We start from the raw sequence: 13,440 nt of genomic DNA on the forward strand, positions 1-13,440 counted from the left end.
AATCATGTCAATGTCCCAAGTGAAAACTCGGGAACCCTCAATGTGCAATCAAGAAGTGAGTATCCACTAATTGACTCATCAAAAGCCACATTTGCTTCATCCTAAGTTCAAGCTTGACCCTCTAATGATCCCCAGTGGAGTCGCCATTTTGTGGACCCCGCATTTCGGCTCAATGCGTTTCCCACTCGAATGGCGAGCTCGATTTTTATTTTAATTAAAAATTGATTTTATTTATTCAAAAATGACTTGGAGTCGCCACTTATTTTTGTTTTATTTTTAAAGGGTAAACAAAATAAGAAAGAAAAACCCTAAGTGTGACTCCTTATTTTGGAAAAGGTGGTCTGTGAAAACCGGATCGGGTTCGGGGGTCAGGTTACTTATCGGGAAGGTACGGTAAAGACCGTAGCACCCCTCTAAGTCCCTAAGTCGGGTCTCTACTAATGAGATGAAGCTGACATGACAATCAATGAGAAAATCAATGAATACTTGAATCAATCATGCACATATGAAAGTCAGAAAATGCATATAAACTTACCAGAGTGGGAATGAGTCTGTACCTGAGCAGTGAGCCACTATACGCTATCAAGAGAGAGGGTTAGTGCAAAATAAAGAGCATAAACATAGCTCACATGTCACTAAATCGAGTACAAAATCATCAAAGGCACGCATGGCACTTCACTCAAAATTCATTTTTATTTTAAAGAAAATTTATTTGATGTTGGGCCCCCACCAAAGCCCATTTCATTTTTGTATGAATTAATCCCATGAATATCTATTATTTAGAATTACGGGATTTGATCCACACTTATTTCAAAACATTTTAAAATCAAGAGAAGTATGGAAAAGATGAAAAGGCTTGCCAAAGAGGAAAATGGCAACCAAAAATTTATTAAAAATGGAACCTTGGAACCTAAAGAGGCTCTCGGGATGAAAAGCTTGGGTGATTTGAAACTATTTGAAAATAAAAAATTATCAAACTATTCACAAAGTGAAGTTCAAGAAATTCATTTTCAAAATCAGAGAAGGGGGAATGAGAGGAGATGACACGTGATTCTGCCCTGGGTGCAGAAGCTGAGAAGAAAGTCCCATATCAAGGAGCATGAAGATTATCAAAACTGAAGACGCCAACTGCTTCCAACACCACACGCAGATGCCAAATCAAATGACAGTCCAATGAATCATGTGCTGACAAGAAGACACTGAACATTATCTTCCTAAGTCCAAGTCTGTTACTTTCACTAGCTTGTGGAAGCATAAGATAACAGGCTGAGTCATAATGCTCACCCCCTACACTCCAAGATGCAGCCTCATCTATAGGACCTTCATGTTGCTAGGAATGAGGACTGTGATGATGAGTGCAACACCAAGGATATCTTATCCAATCCAAGCAAAGTTGATGCGGCAAAAAAACTTAACAAATGATTCTGCAACTTGTTCAAACCATCTGAAAAAGAATAACAAAACTCAGGACACCATAGCAAATTCTCTGAACATCAGATCCCCCAAGAAGCTTGAATCACAGTGGCTTTCTTCTGAACCCTTGCAGCCAGTTCTCTTCTTCCCTGCTTACAGAGGACATTCTGATTATGAGTGGCATTAATGATAATCTCTGTGAGCATTGGGATTACTCTAACTTCAACGCAAGAGCCTTCGTTCTCATCAAAAAGCTTGCTTACCATCTGAACTGGAGGACGAATATGCCTAGGATCTACTTCTGAGGGGGAATATTTTCATAACCTGCACAGGATCATTCTTCATTGCTTGCAAAAGCATCATCGATTCTCACCCTCCTGTAGAAAAAGCACATAAGCAGTAGCAGATTTGACATCCTCTTCATTTAGCTGATATGTGGCTATCATCAAAGTTGTACCACTTGTCCTCATCTAGAAACTTTATGTGTGCAGTGCCGGGTCCACTTCCCAAAAACAGATCGATTAACAACCATTGATGTATCTTCCAAGACAATGGTACTCGTAGCAAGAACTTTATAAGGAAGTAGTAATCCACCAGCCAACTGCAAGTTATCCAATGCAAAACTGTTTTCATCTGTTTCGGATAATGAGGAGTGAGGTTGTTGAAAGCTTTGAGAACCATCCAAAGATTCTGCAGCATCCAGTTTATAGTCATCCATCACCTCAGCTTTTCTTTGAAACTTTAGACCATAGGATTCTAACATCCTAGACAAATCAAATCCATAAACTTCAGCAGGCAAAACAACTTCAGTCATGTTCACCTAGGCGTCAGCTGAGCTATCATTTGCAAGTAGTGGCTGCTTGTCGATAGCTATAACCTCTTTACCAGTAATACCTAGGCTTGGAATTGTACTTTGACTGCCAACAGTAACAATTCTATCCTGCATCCCAGGATGCTTGGATTTAACAGAAAGAGGTGAACTTATCTGCAAGACACAATCTCCATTTACTAATGCTGTCGCTCCTTCTTCAGACATGCTCTTTGCCTTATCAATGCTTTTGGAAATGAGATCAAACTCCATATAGAACCAAGGGAATTCCTCCATATTTTAAAGCACTAGGATGGATCATGAGAACGATCATCATTACAGTCTCTGGTAGTTGAAGAGCTGTAAATTGACAACAGAACTGATTTATACAAACCAGCTTTCAAGATACTGAATCCAATCGGAGGGTTTGGGGTGGACCGCACCATTTCTGAGAAAGAAAACAACACATCTAAACAATGCTTATGAACTGCACAACAACATGCAAGCATAGCTATTTCTAATAAATCCCAGAAATGGTCGTGGCTAGCATGCTTTCCCCTTCTTACGCTGCGTGCCCACCATTTTTCCTTGGATAGCAGCTGCAGCTTCACGAGCCTTGTACTCATCAATAGCATCTTGAGCAAATGCAATATCTACATTCTTCTCCCATGTTGCTTTAGCTGATGACCTGAACTATCTCGGTTAAGCTGGTCATAATCCATGACTTTCCGTTACATTGAAGCTTTCTTTGCTTTCTCACTTCTCTTATGAAATATTCCATACTCAGCATCTTAGGTATACCCCAAGTAGTCCACAAAATTCACGACAGCTGGCTATAACGAGAATATATATTCAAACACCCGTGACTTTGATATTTACATGGAGGTCCATAGACGCAGCTATCCGCTTTAAAAAGAGACATCTGTCATTACCAAGTTCATACATGCACATGGAACACGGGCCAATGCCTCCCAAGCTCGTATCCAGAACACCATGCATGATCATTCGAACATCATTGGATGAGGTAGTGGGTTTGAAAAGTGCAGGTTGTGATTAATGTGACGGATAATGAGAGAAATTGGTTGGGTGGTAGGAAGAAAGAAGGAGACGTGGGCATGATAATGGAATAAAAAGATTAAATCTGAGATGATGATCAAATGAGGAAAGAAAGACATGGAGAATGGTAGACAAATGGGAAATGAGGAGCGAGTTAGCTGGGTATGTGTGAATAAAGTAGAAGGTTATGAATAGTAATGGGTATGAAGATTTAGTGAGAGAAATGGATGGATGAATGATGGGTATGGTGGAGTAGAGAGAGAGTAGTGATAATAGAAATGGGTATGAAAGATGGGGAAAGTGATGAGAGAAAGTGGGTGTAATGGGGTGGTAGAACGAATATATGCATGAGTGGGTGGTAATGGATGTGGTCAGTATGAACCGGACATTTGGTGGAGCATTCTGGGTGTAATGGATATGAATATGGGTAGGAAAATGGTAGTCGGTTAGATGATGGTTTGTAGTTGAATGGAAATGAGAGGCATGAACATAGAGATGAGTGTGAGTCCATGCTAGAACTACAGGAATCACAATGACTTTCAGAGGTAATTTCCCTTCCAGTTTCAATGCGAAACTGCTCAGATCTGCCTGGAGATTATCACTACCAGAACTGGCAGTGAATGAGGGCTCCAATGCTTCTTGACATCTTCAGGCACATGGAAAAGTTCATATGGCCATCCAAAGCTTTTCGTTAACAGAGGCTCCCCTCTGGCTTTAGGAGATCTGAAGCTCAGCTTCCTCTTCCGGCATCATACGCGATTGGATACCAGGGGGTTGCCTAAATGGATCACGTTTTGAAGACCCGGGAAACAATGATGGTTGATTCTCATCTCAGCAAATATCCAACCCACAGACTACACATCAACAGGAGAGGAATAGTAACGCAGTCCAAACAGTATCGTAGGTGTTCTGTACCACAAAAACCATCACCTTGTGTATGAATATTTTAACAGAAACCAAGTGCACTGACCAATCCAGAATCTGTCAGCTCTAATGCATCGGTACATCGATATAAAAACAAGCTTTGTGGTCTCGTTTCCTTCACGAACTTAATGGTGACCATGTTGAGCTTAGATCTACTTTCGGGAATCTGAAGGAAATAAAGAGAGCCTAGAAGGTTTCATTGTGTCATCCGGGTGCTTGACATCCAAGTATATTGAAAATGCCCAGAAAATCCCTTGAAATGGGAGTTTTTCGTGAAAGATGAACGCTAATAGAAAGCACGCAGCTACTAGGAAATGATGGCGAAAGATGTCCCGTCACAAAGCATGCCAACATAGGACTTCTTCACAGTTCTGTGCATCTTCATGCATCACGCAATCATTAGAAAGCCCCCAATGAATATCAGTTTCATCACCGTGTTATGAACTGAGATGAAGTCTATAAATAGACCCGAATGCCGAATCAAGAGCACAAGCACGCAGGGCTCCGAGTTTTGAGAGAAATCCCGTCAGTTCATTAACATGTTCAATCCTGGAAATGGTAGTACGGAGACTGTCGTTTGCACAGCTGATATTGATGCCATAGAAACTGCCGCGGCTGAGGAGGTTTGGCGCATAATGGTAAAGAGCAGAGAATCTGTTGCTAAGAAGAACATTGACATTGTCACTGCCTCGGGCTCATGAAGAAACTATGATCGGCTTGCATGACCCAAAAGCAACTGAGAAAGCCCTGGATGAGTGGTGTGTAACAGGAATCTGGGTGTGGCCATTTAATAAGAACACCCACTGAGCATCTCATGCGGACATTTTCTGATTCAGATTCTACAGCTTCCAATATCCTCTTCACACCACCGTCATCCTCCGTAAATCAACCTCTCCAGCTTCCTGATCTTAAAGTCTGACAGTCTCCTTCAAGGGGAAAACAGAGGAGCAAGAAAAAAAAAACCGAAAGGAGAACAGAGCATGGAACTTTTAACCAGTATGCTAAACCCATGTCATTATTTCATCCATGAGTTTAACAATCAGTGGGTTCGAACGGAAGATATTCGCCAAAGTAAAACATAAAATGCAGCAAACTCTTCAAATTTTAAACCAATAATCACCCAATCAAAGCAACTCAACAAGCAAAGTCAAAAATCACAGAGAATGAGATAAGAAAAGTATGAAGAATGGAAACGTACATGAAAACCATAGTAACCAAACCTAAAAGTCTCTTCCTCAGCTGGGTGTTTTGAGTTGTGACTTGTTGATCCGTCTTGGGTGAATCCTCAGCTCAGAATCCTTCTTGAAGCTCCTGCAGCTCCAAAGAACCCCCTCCAAATATCTCTCTCTAAGCTCCCCTGAAACTCCTCTCCCTCTCTGGTCATCCTTCCCCTAAGCTCCAGGAATCTTCCCTATCCCAAAGCTCTCTGCTATCACTCCTCACCTATACCCGATCTCCCCTCTCTGTTTTCTCTCCAGTGTTTTTCCACTCCTCTCTTTTTCTCACCTTTTTCCTCTAGTGCAGCTGCCCTCTCTCTCCCCAAAGTAACCAAACAAAAACCCCTGCCCCCCCTTCCTGGCCTGCCCTTTCTCCCTCTAAAAATATCTCCAACGGCTTGCTCTCAGACCACCCTCCTGCAGCCCCAGGTACCGTCCCCACTACCATGCAGCTGGCAGCCAAAAGCACTCTCCTAACGGCCAGACAACCTTTACAGGTGTCCAGCCTTGATTGTTCCTCCAAAAAGCATTGTCTGATTCCATAGTAGCCAACTAAGAGATGCCATGTGGTCTCTTAGGGTTGCGACACTTGGCAACACAAGCTGCATAAAATGACACCCAAATGGGGGGTCTACAATAATATATGACATCATCTAATTATTGATACCTTTTTATATTGAATCAAAAATATACCATTTTATACTATAATCATAATGTTACATTTGGTTTATGAAAAATATTAAGAAATTAAAAAAAAGTTAATGGAAATAAGTTTTCCACAAATGAAAAATAAATATGGTTATAATTAATTAAAAACATAAAAATAAAAAATAACTTTGAAAATAATGTAAAAGTAATTTATTTACCATTAATCCAAGGCTTTCAATATAAACCTCCAAGCATTATAATTAGATTGACCAACTTTAATGTACACTTACGGATTTTTTAGGAGATGCCTCACTTTTAAACTCTCCAAGTAATACCCACACTTAGCAACACACTGAGTGATCCTCACATTTAGATATTTCCCTCAAGTAACACTTCACACTTGAGTTCACCTCAAAGACTGAGAAATGATATAAAATTAAACTCACAAAATCCTAGTACAAGTTTAAGCTAAAATTGATACAAAATAAACTATGATTAAGGTGTACTAAATGTATATACATTTTTTAAGTAAAGTGCACTTGAAATGGATATACAAATTTCAAGCAAAGTGCACTTGAAAAACCTTCCCTAAGACTCAGATATATTGAAGACATATTTTAAAATGTCAAGGCATGGACCCGCATTTCACTCGATGCGTTTTCACTTGATGGCAAAACTCACTTTTTATTTATTTGGTGAAAAATATGATTTTTAAAAAATACTTGGAGTTGCCACTTATTTTTGTTTTATTTTTAAAGAAAAAAACAAAATAAGAAATAAAAACCCTAAGTGTGACTCCTAAAGGAAAAATACGGCATGTGAAAAATCAAACCTAGGTTTGGGGGTCAAATTACTTATTGGGATGATACGGTAAAGACCATAGCACCCTTCTAAACCCCTAAAAATGGGTTTCTACTAAATAAGGTGGAGCAAACATGACAATTAATTAAAAAATCAATGGATACTAAAATGATCATAAATCAAAAGCAAGTCATGATAATAAGTAAATAAACAAAGTGGGAGTAAAAATATACCTTGACAGCATATAATAAAATGCTATTATGAAACAGAGTTAGTGCACACTGATAGGTGTAAAATATATCACACAAAACCAATCAAAATCAAACAATATCAATCATGCAATACACTTGAATTATTTTCGAAAGAAATGTTATGAATGTTGGGCCCCCACCAAAGCCCAATTTATCTTGCATGAATTAATCATACAAATTCAATTATTTTGGAATTATGAAAATTGTTTTCATACTTATTAAAAATAAATCAAAAATCAAAAAATTATTTGAAGATTAAAGAAAATTTGTGAAGGTGCTTGCTCAGAAGAAAACAACAGCAAGTTTATTATAAAAAACAGGATTTTTGGTGACCCTGATCCTTAAGGAGGGAATGAAAATTAAGGACTTAAAATTATTTGAAAAAAAAAAAGTGGCATGAAAAATACTTTGAAAATCGGAGTGGAATTAAAATTATTTGATAAATAGGAGTTTTGAAAATTATTTGAGAAAATTGAAGTTTTGGAAATTAAATTTGAAAATTGGAGTTTTGAAAATTAAATTTAGAAATTGAAGTTTTGAAAATTTAATATGAAAATTGAAGTTTTGAAACTTTAATATGGAAATTGAAGTTTTGAAAATTGAAAATTTGAAAATTAAAGTTTTGAAGATTAAATCTGAAAATTGAAGTTTTGAAAATTAGAGTTTTAAAAATTATTTGAAAATTGGAGTTTTGAAAATTAGAATTTTGAAAATTATTGAAAAATTGGAATTTTGAAATTTATTTGAGAATTGAAGTTTTGAAAATTGGAATTTTGAAGAATTACTTGATAATGTGATTTCTTAAAAATTAAATTTGAAAATTGGAATTTTGAAAAATTATTTGAAAATTGGAATTTTGAAAAATTATTTGAAAATTGGAATTTTGAAAAATTATTTGAGAATTGGATTTCTTAAAAATTAAATTTGAAAATTGAAATTTTGGAAAATTATTTGAAAATTAGATTTGAAAATAAGAATTTTGGAAAATTAAACTTTGATATCAAAATATAAAGATTTTAAATAAATAAATAAATAAAAATGAAATGTGGGATTGCATGCCAAATGTGACCATGCATGAGTATGGGCCCAGGTGCAAAATGGTAGGTTTTGTTGGTGGTGAGTCAAAACACCAGCTGGCAAAGCAGTTACAAATCCAATTGCATATCCTAAAAGGGTATACCATATATATTTGTGCCTTTAGCTGAAGGTATATATATAATGGATTTACTGAATCCCTACTTTTTCTATGATTAAAATAGAGAACTAAAGCCAAAAGCATGGTAGGAATAGCCATGTCACCAAGACCAAGCATCATAAAATCTGCAAAATTACTGATAGGACAACTCCTCCAAACAAATTCTTAGAAAAAACGATCTTCATCGACAACTTTAGCTTATTTGTGATCAATTGCAACCTAGGGAGACTCAAATTGTTAGCTACTATGCGCACAAAATTAGATGCTTGTTGTGCGGCTACCAACACCATAACATTTGCCCCAAAAAATATTTCAAAAAAGAAAACCTAGAACATGTCATATACAGACAAACAAACAAGTAGCATGACACATATTTTGATGTTCTAAAGGCGGACATGGCTCACAAATGCAATACATATAGAAATTCCCAACAAGTTGTTCAATATCCAATGCCCAGACACAAGCCAAGCCGCAACTATTCCAGAGCATAACAACAATAGGAGCCCCTGTATGTGAGTAAAAGACTTTGACCAGCAGCGTGACACAAATGGGTCCAACAACCCAAGTTGCAACTTCAAATACATGACGTAAGGAGATAGGCAAAAGAAAAGGGATGAAGTAGAGGCGACAACGGTAAATGCAGTGAAAAGTTGAGATACATAAAAGAATAAGTGGAACATCAAGAGCAAACTGCAAGAGCTCATTATCGGGATCATCAGAGCTTGGGACCTATCTAGAGTAATGGATGTTTCTGACAAGTCAAGGTTTTGCTCCATTTCTTTCCCATAGTTTAAAGCTTGAAATGTAGAATCAAATGTCACAACCACGGTTGTTAATACAAGAGTAACATGTGCAGGTTCCAACATATATAAAAGCTTCCATAATGGCTCCATGATTAACCGAAAAAAAAACACTTCTTTCTAATTCAAGTTTGTCTCTCATGCACATGGATTAGCAACAAAACGAACTAGTGGTCACAAGGATCAAGGCTAAAGCTGCATTATTCCTACCATGAACACTTATATACAAAAATCCATGCAACCTTTTTCCCACCACCCAAGCATCAAATAAACCCAAAATCAATAGGAAGGAAATAAGGATTGAATACCCATACCTGTAAAACCCCCCCTTTAAGCACCGATATGCATGACTCTTAGCTCCAGGTATCGTCTCTCTATATTCTTCTTTCTCTAAAAAATGGCTTTTCTCAAAGCTTCTTCATTCTTCTCTTCTCTCTCCAGACACTCTCTACAGTTCCCCTCGTTTTCGTTCCTTCCTGTCTCAGTTCTTACCCACTCAGCTTCTTCCCTCAAAACGTCCTTTGTTCCAGCCATCATCCTCTGTTTTTCTTATTTTCCAAGTCTCTACCTGTTCCATTGCTCACTGTTCAGTCAAAGGTTTCCATCCTTAACCACCACCACTCCAAGGTGGTGATGTCTTCGCCACACATCCTAGCAGCTTGCTCCTATGGAAGTCGTCCCCCCACTCCAACAACATGTTGCCAACTCCTCTCGGGGTGGTAAAAAAAAAAAAAAAACCAACCTTTAGTACACAAAAGGGGTCTACACAAGGTTACAAAACAACCAAGTTTTAAGTTTTTTTTATATGGGTTTAAAGCCCAGACTAACCAATACACATAGTTTGGGGTCAACCAATTGGTCTAGCTGATTATTAGTCATTGTGCATTAATTGCACTAGTAAGTGACCACTAGGGGTTCAAACCTTCAACTAGTTGAGCAACCAGTTGAACCAATTTTTGATTGAACAAGGTTTGCCCCAATCGACTAGACATATGATACAGAAAATGAGAAAGTGCAAAGTGCACCTCAACCGTCAAGCCCATCTGGCTCAATCAATTTCTCACGTCCTTAAGTGATTGCACAATGAAGTTCTTAAATAACTTGATTTGAAGTGTAGAACCTTCAACAACTTTTGTTTAATTTCTTAAAATGTGAACCTAATGCAACCATAACCTTTAGTTCACCTCACAAGGTTCACAATAAATAAATTTCTTAATGCAAAATCCTAGTTTAAAAATATTTGATCAAGGATAAAAAGAAAACTATAATTGATTAAGCGTACTAAGAATGAAATGCATGTTTAAACTCAATGCACTCAAAATAATTTCTTATGGCTCAAAAGATGATTGAATGGTAGTTTGAAACTCTTATCTATGTAATAAATGAAGTATAAACCTTTTAAAAAAAAGTTAAAATATCAAACTAGTCCATAAAAATAAGTCTTCTAGAGTGTATGATTGTATGCATACTATTTGTTTAAGCATTTAATGAGATACAAAGAGTTATTGGAGGCTAAAAGACAAATATGAACATCCACATTACTAAGTAGAAATCCGCATGGTTTAACTAAAACTATCAAAATTGAGCAAGTAGATGACCATTTGGATGTCCATATATATGATAACTAGATGACGGCCTAAACATCCACATGAGCTTTATCCTAATATTTTTTAAAGTTCATGCATGTTTTGGGTTAATAATTTTTTTAATTAACTCATATGGATATAAACCACGTTCCAATAGAGTCTTAATCAATATTTTGAGAATTTTGAAGTCTAAAGCACCTTAATTAAGTTGATCATAATGTTTTTAGAAAACTTAAAAGATTTCCATGGAAAACTTGAGATTCAAGGTGGCCTCCTAGCCCAAGTAGGCTTTTCCATCCTCAAAATGATTTTCATCTAAATAATAAAAACATACAACTAATTAAAAACTTATGAATGAATATTTTGGTGTTTTAACAAAAATATGAAATCCTAATTTGATACACTCATCATATTATATAAAATATTTTAATAATAAATTTGATAAATCCTTTTTAATTATTTTTGAATTCTTCTTTTACCCATTTTATCTTATTCTTGATGGTTCCAAAAAGATTTTCTTACTTATCATAATAAAAATATAACAATTGGATCCAAATCTTAATCTATCAGTAAAAATCTAAATTGAAACAAAAAATATTTCAAAATATCAAGTATGTTCTGATTTTATTTATGTCGATTATTGCTCTCATTAAAAAAATTAATATAAGGAGTCAAATTTAAAACGGGTAATAAAATATTTTAATTTGGAAATTAATTCAATGACTACTTGTTTATTCCTCGTAGATTGTTTCATTCTATCAATCTCATCACTTAGAATAAGATCAAAATATGAATCTTGGATTTAAATATACATATACTTCCTTATGCAGGAAGGGTCAAATTAATTATCATAAGCTTAAAAATCCGGTTCATTGATTCTAAGCTTCAAATCATCTATGAACTATAACTAGGATTACCCTTCGTATTTACACTTATTTTTCAATCAAACTTATCATGTTGCTGTAACAATGATATGATCCTAAACGTTAGTATTTCCTAATAATGCCAAACAACAATTGTTTTTTTTTTCCAAATAATTATTAACATATTTAAAATATGAAAAAGGAGTTTAAAAAAAAAAAAAAATTATAAATAGGCTTTTAATACAAAACATATCCTTCATTTTATATATGTATAATTAATATAATATTTAATTTTTATTATATTATTTTACACGAAGATATGAAAAATATCATATCATAAAAATGAAGGATTAACCGAAAAAGGGAGTTAAAAGTAAAAAGTCGCCGAAACGGGACTTGGATAAAAACATTGCGACCATGGTAAAACTAGGTGGACTTGCATCCACATGATAATTTAAACTGAGATTCTTGAACTTCTTTCGTTCCAAACTCATTTTCTTCCCCGTTTATCTCCTCCTTGCTGTTGGCATCTCTATGGCCTCTGCATACGATAACCACGTCCTTGATAATAACAGGAGAGTCTTTTAAAAAAGGCATATGTTAATAGGAAATATTAATAGAAAAACTAATTATCTAAATTAATAGAAAATATTAAACACTTATTTCACATAAACAAGTTTCCTACAACTTGTTTTTAAGAACTATTTTTTATTTATTTTTAAAATAAGTGAAAATAATTTTTAATTATTTTTTAAAAATTGTTATTTAATTTAATTTATTTTAAAAATTATTTAAAAAAATCAATCAATTAAAAATTTTTAAACCTAAAAAATGTTTTTAAATCACAGGATTAAATATGATTTAAATACCTAAAAAAATATGAATAAGTTTTTAAAAGTTAAGAATATGTTTGGTGGTATGATTTAAAAATAATTATTTATTTATTTTTTAAAATTTATAACACTATTTGACAATTATTTTTTGCAAGTAAATTTTAAAAATAAAGTGAAATATAAAATATATATATTTTTTAAAAAGTAAAAATTATTTTCATTGATTTTTAAAAATAAAAGAAATATGTAAATCTATTTGATATTTTTTTTGAAACTTATTTATAAAAACTGTTTTTTATTTTTTTAATTTAAAAACAGATTTTTAAAACAAGTATTTAAAAATATGAACAAAACTATAAATAATACGCTCCTTAGGTAAAAATGAAATCCCAATAAAAAATAAATAAATTATTTAATGTATGCATCAAGGATGTTTTTAATATAAAAAAAAATTGTAGCTAGTGGTATGGATTTACGAATAAGGTTAGATCACGCAAAATAGAGTAAGGAAAGATGGAGAGAAGCTGGATTAAAAAAAAAATAAAAATGTGAGAACGAAAGCGACGTTAGTAAGTTCATAACTTTTATTTTAATTTTTTATCCCAAGATTATCACATTTCATGTGGTTGGGACGGTGATATGGTCACAAACGTTAGGATTTCCTAATAATGCCAAACAATTTTTTTTCTTCAATAGTTTTCTAAACAAAAATTGAAAATATAAAAAAATATTTAATATTTTTTTTTGTCTTATATATAATAATGTTGTGAAAATAAATTAAACAATTATCTTTTATATTTAGCTTCTCAAACAAAATTTTGTTCATAAGAATCGTGCTTAAGAATTATTTTAAAAAATTAGATCTTGAAAATTATTTTTAAAAACATTACAAACGTGTAAACTTAATAGACGTTTTTATATTTAAATAATTAGAAGTCTATTATTTCTTATAAAAAGGTTTATTTTTTTTAAAAATTGCATCATAGGGGGGACCACGGTAAGACTAGGTGGACCCGCATCCACATGATGATTTAAACTGAGACTC

At 34.4% G+C, this 13,440-nt stretch overlaps 1 pseudogene; it reads right to left on the reverse strand.

Moving 5' to 3' along the window:
* Positions 1 to 2,529: 2,529 nt before the first annotated feature.
* On the reverse strand, positions 2,530 to 9,206 carry LOC100257362 (signal peptide peptidase-like 1; annotated as a pseudogene).
* Between the last annotated feature and the right edge of the window lie 4,234 nt (positions 9,207 to 13,440).

This window comes from Vitis vinifera, chromosome 6 (assembly GCF_030704535.1).
Source record: "Vitis vinifera cultivar Pinot Noir 40024 chromosome 6, ASM3070453v1".
Lineage (NCBI taxonomy): Eukaryota > Viridiplantae > Streptophyta > Magnoliopsida > Vitales > Vitaceae > Vitis > Vitis vinifera.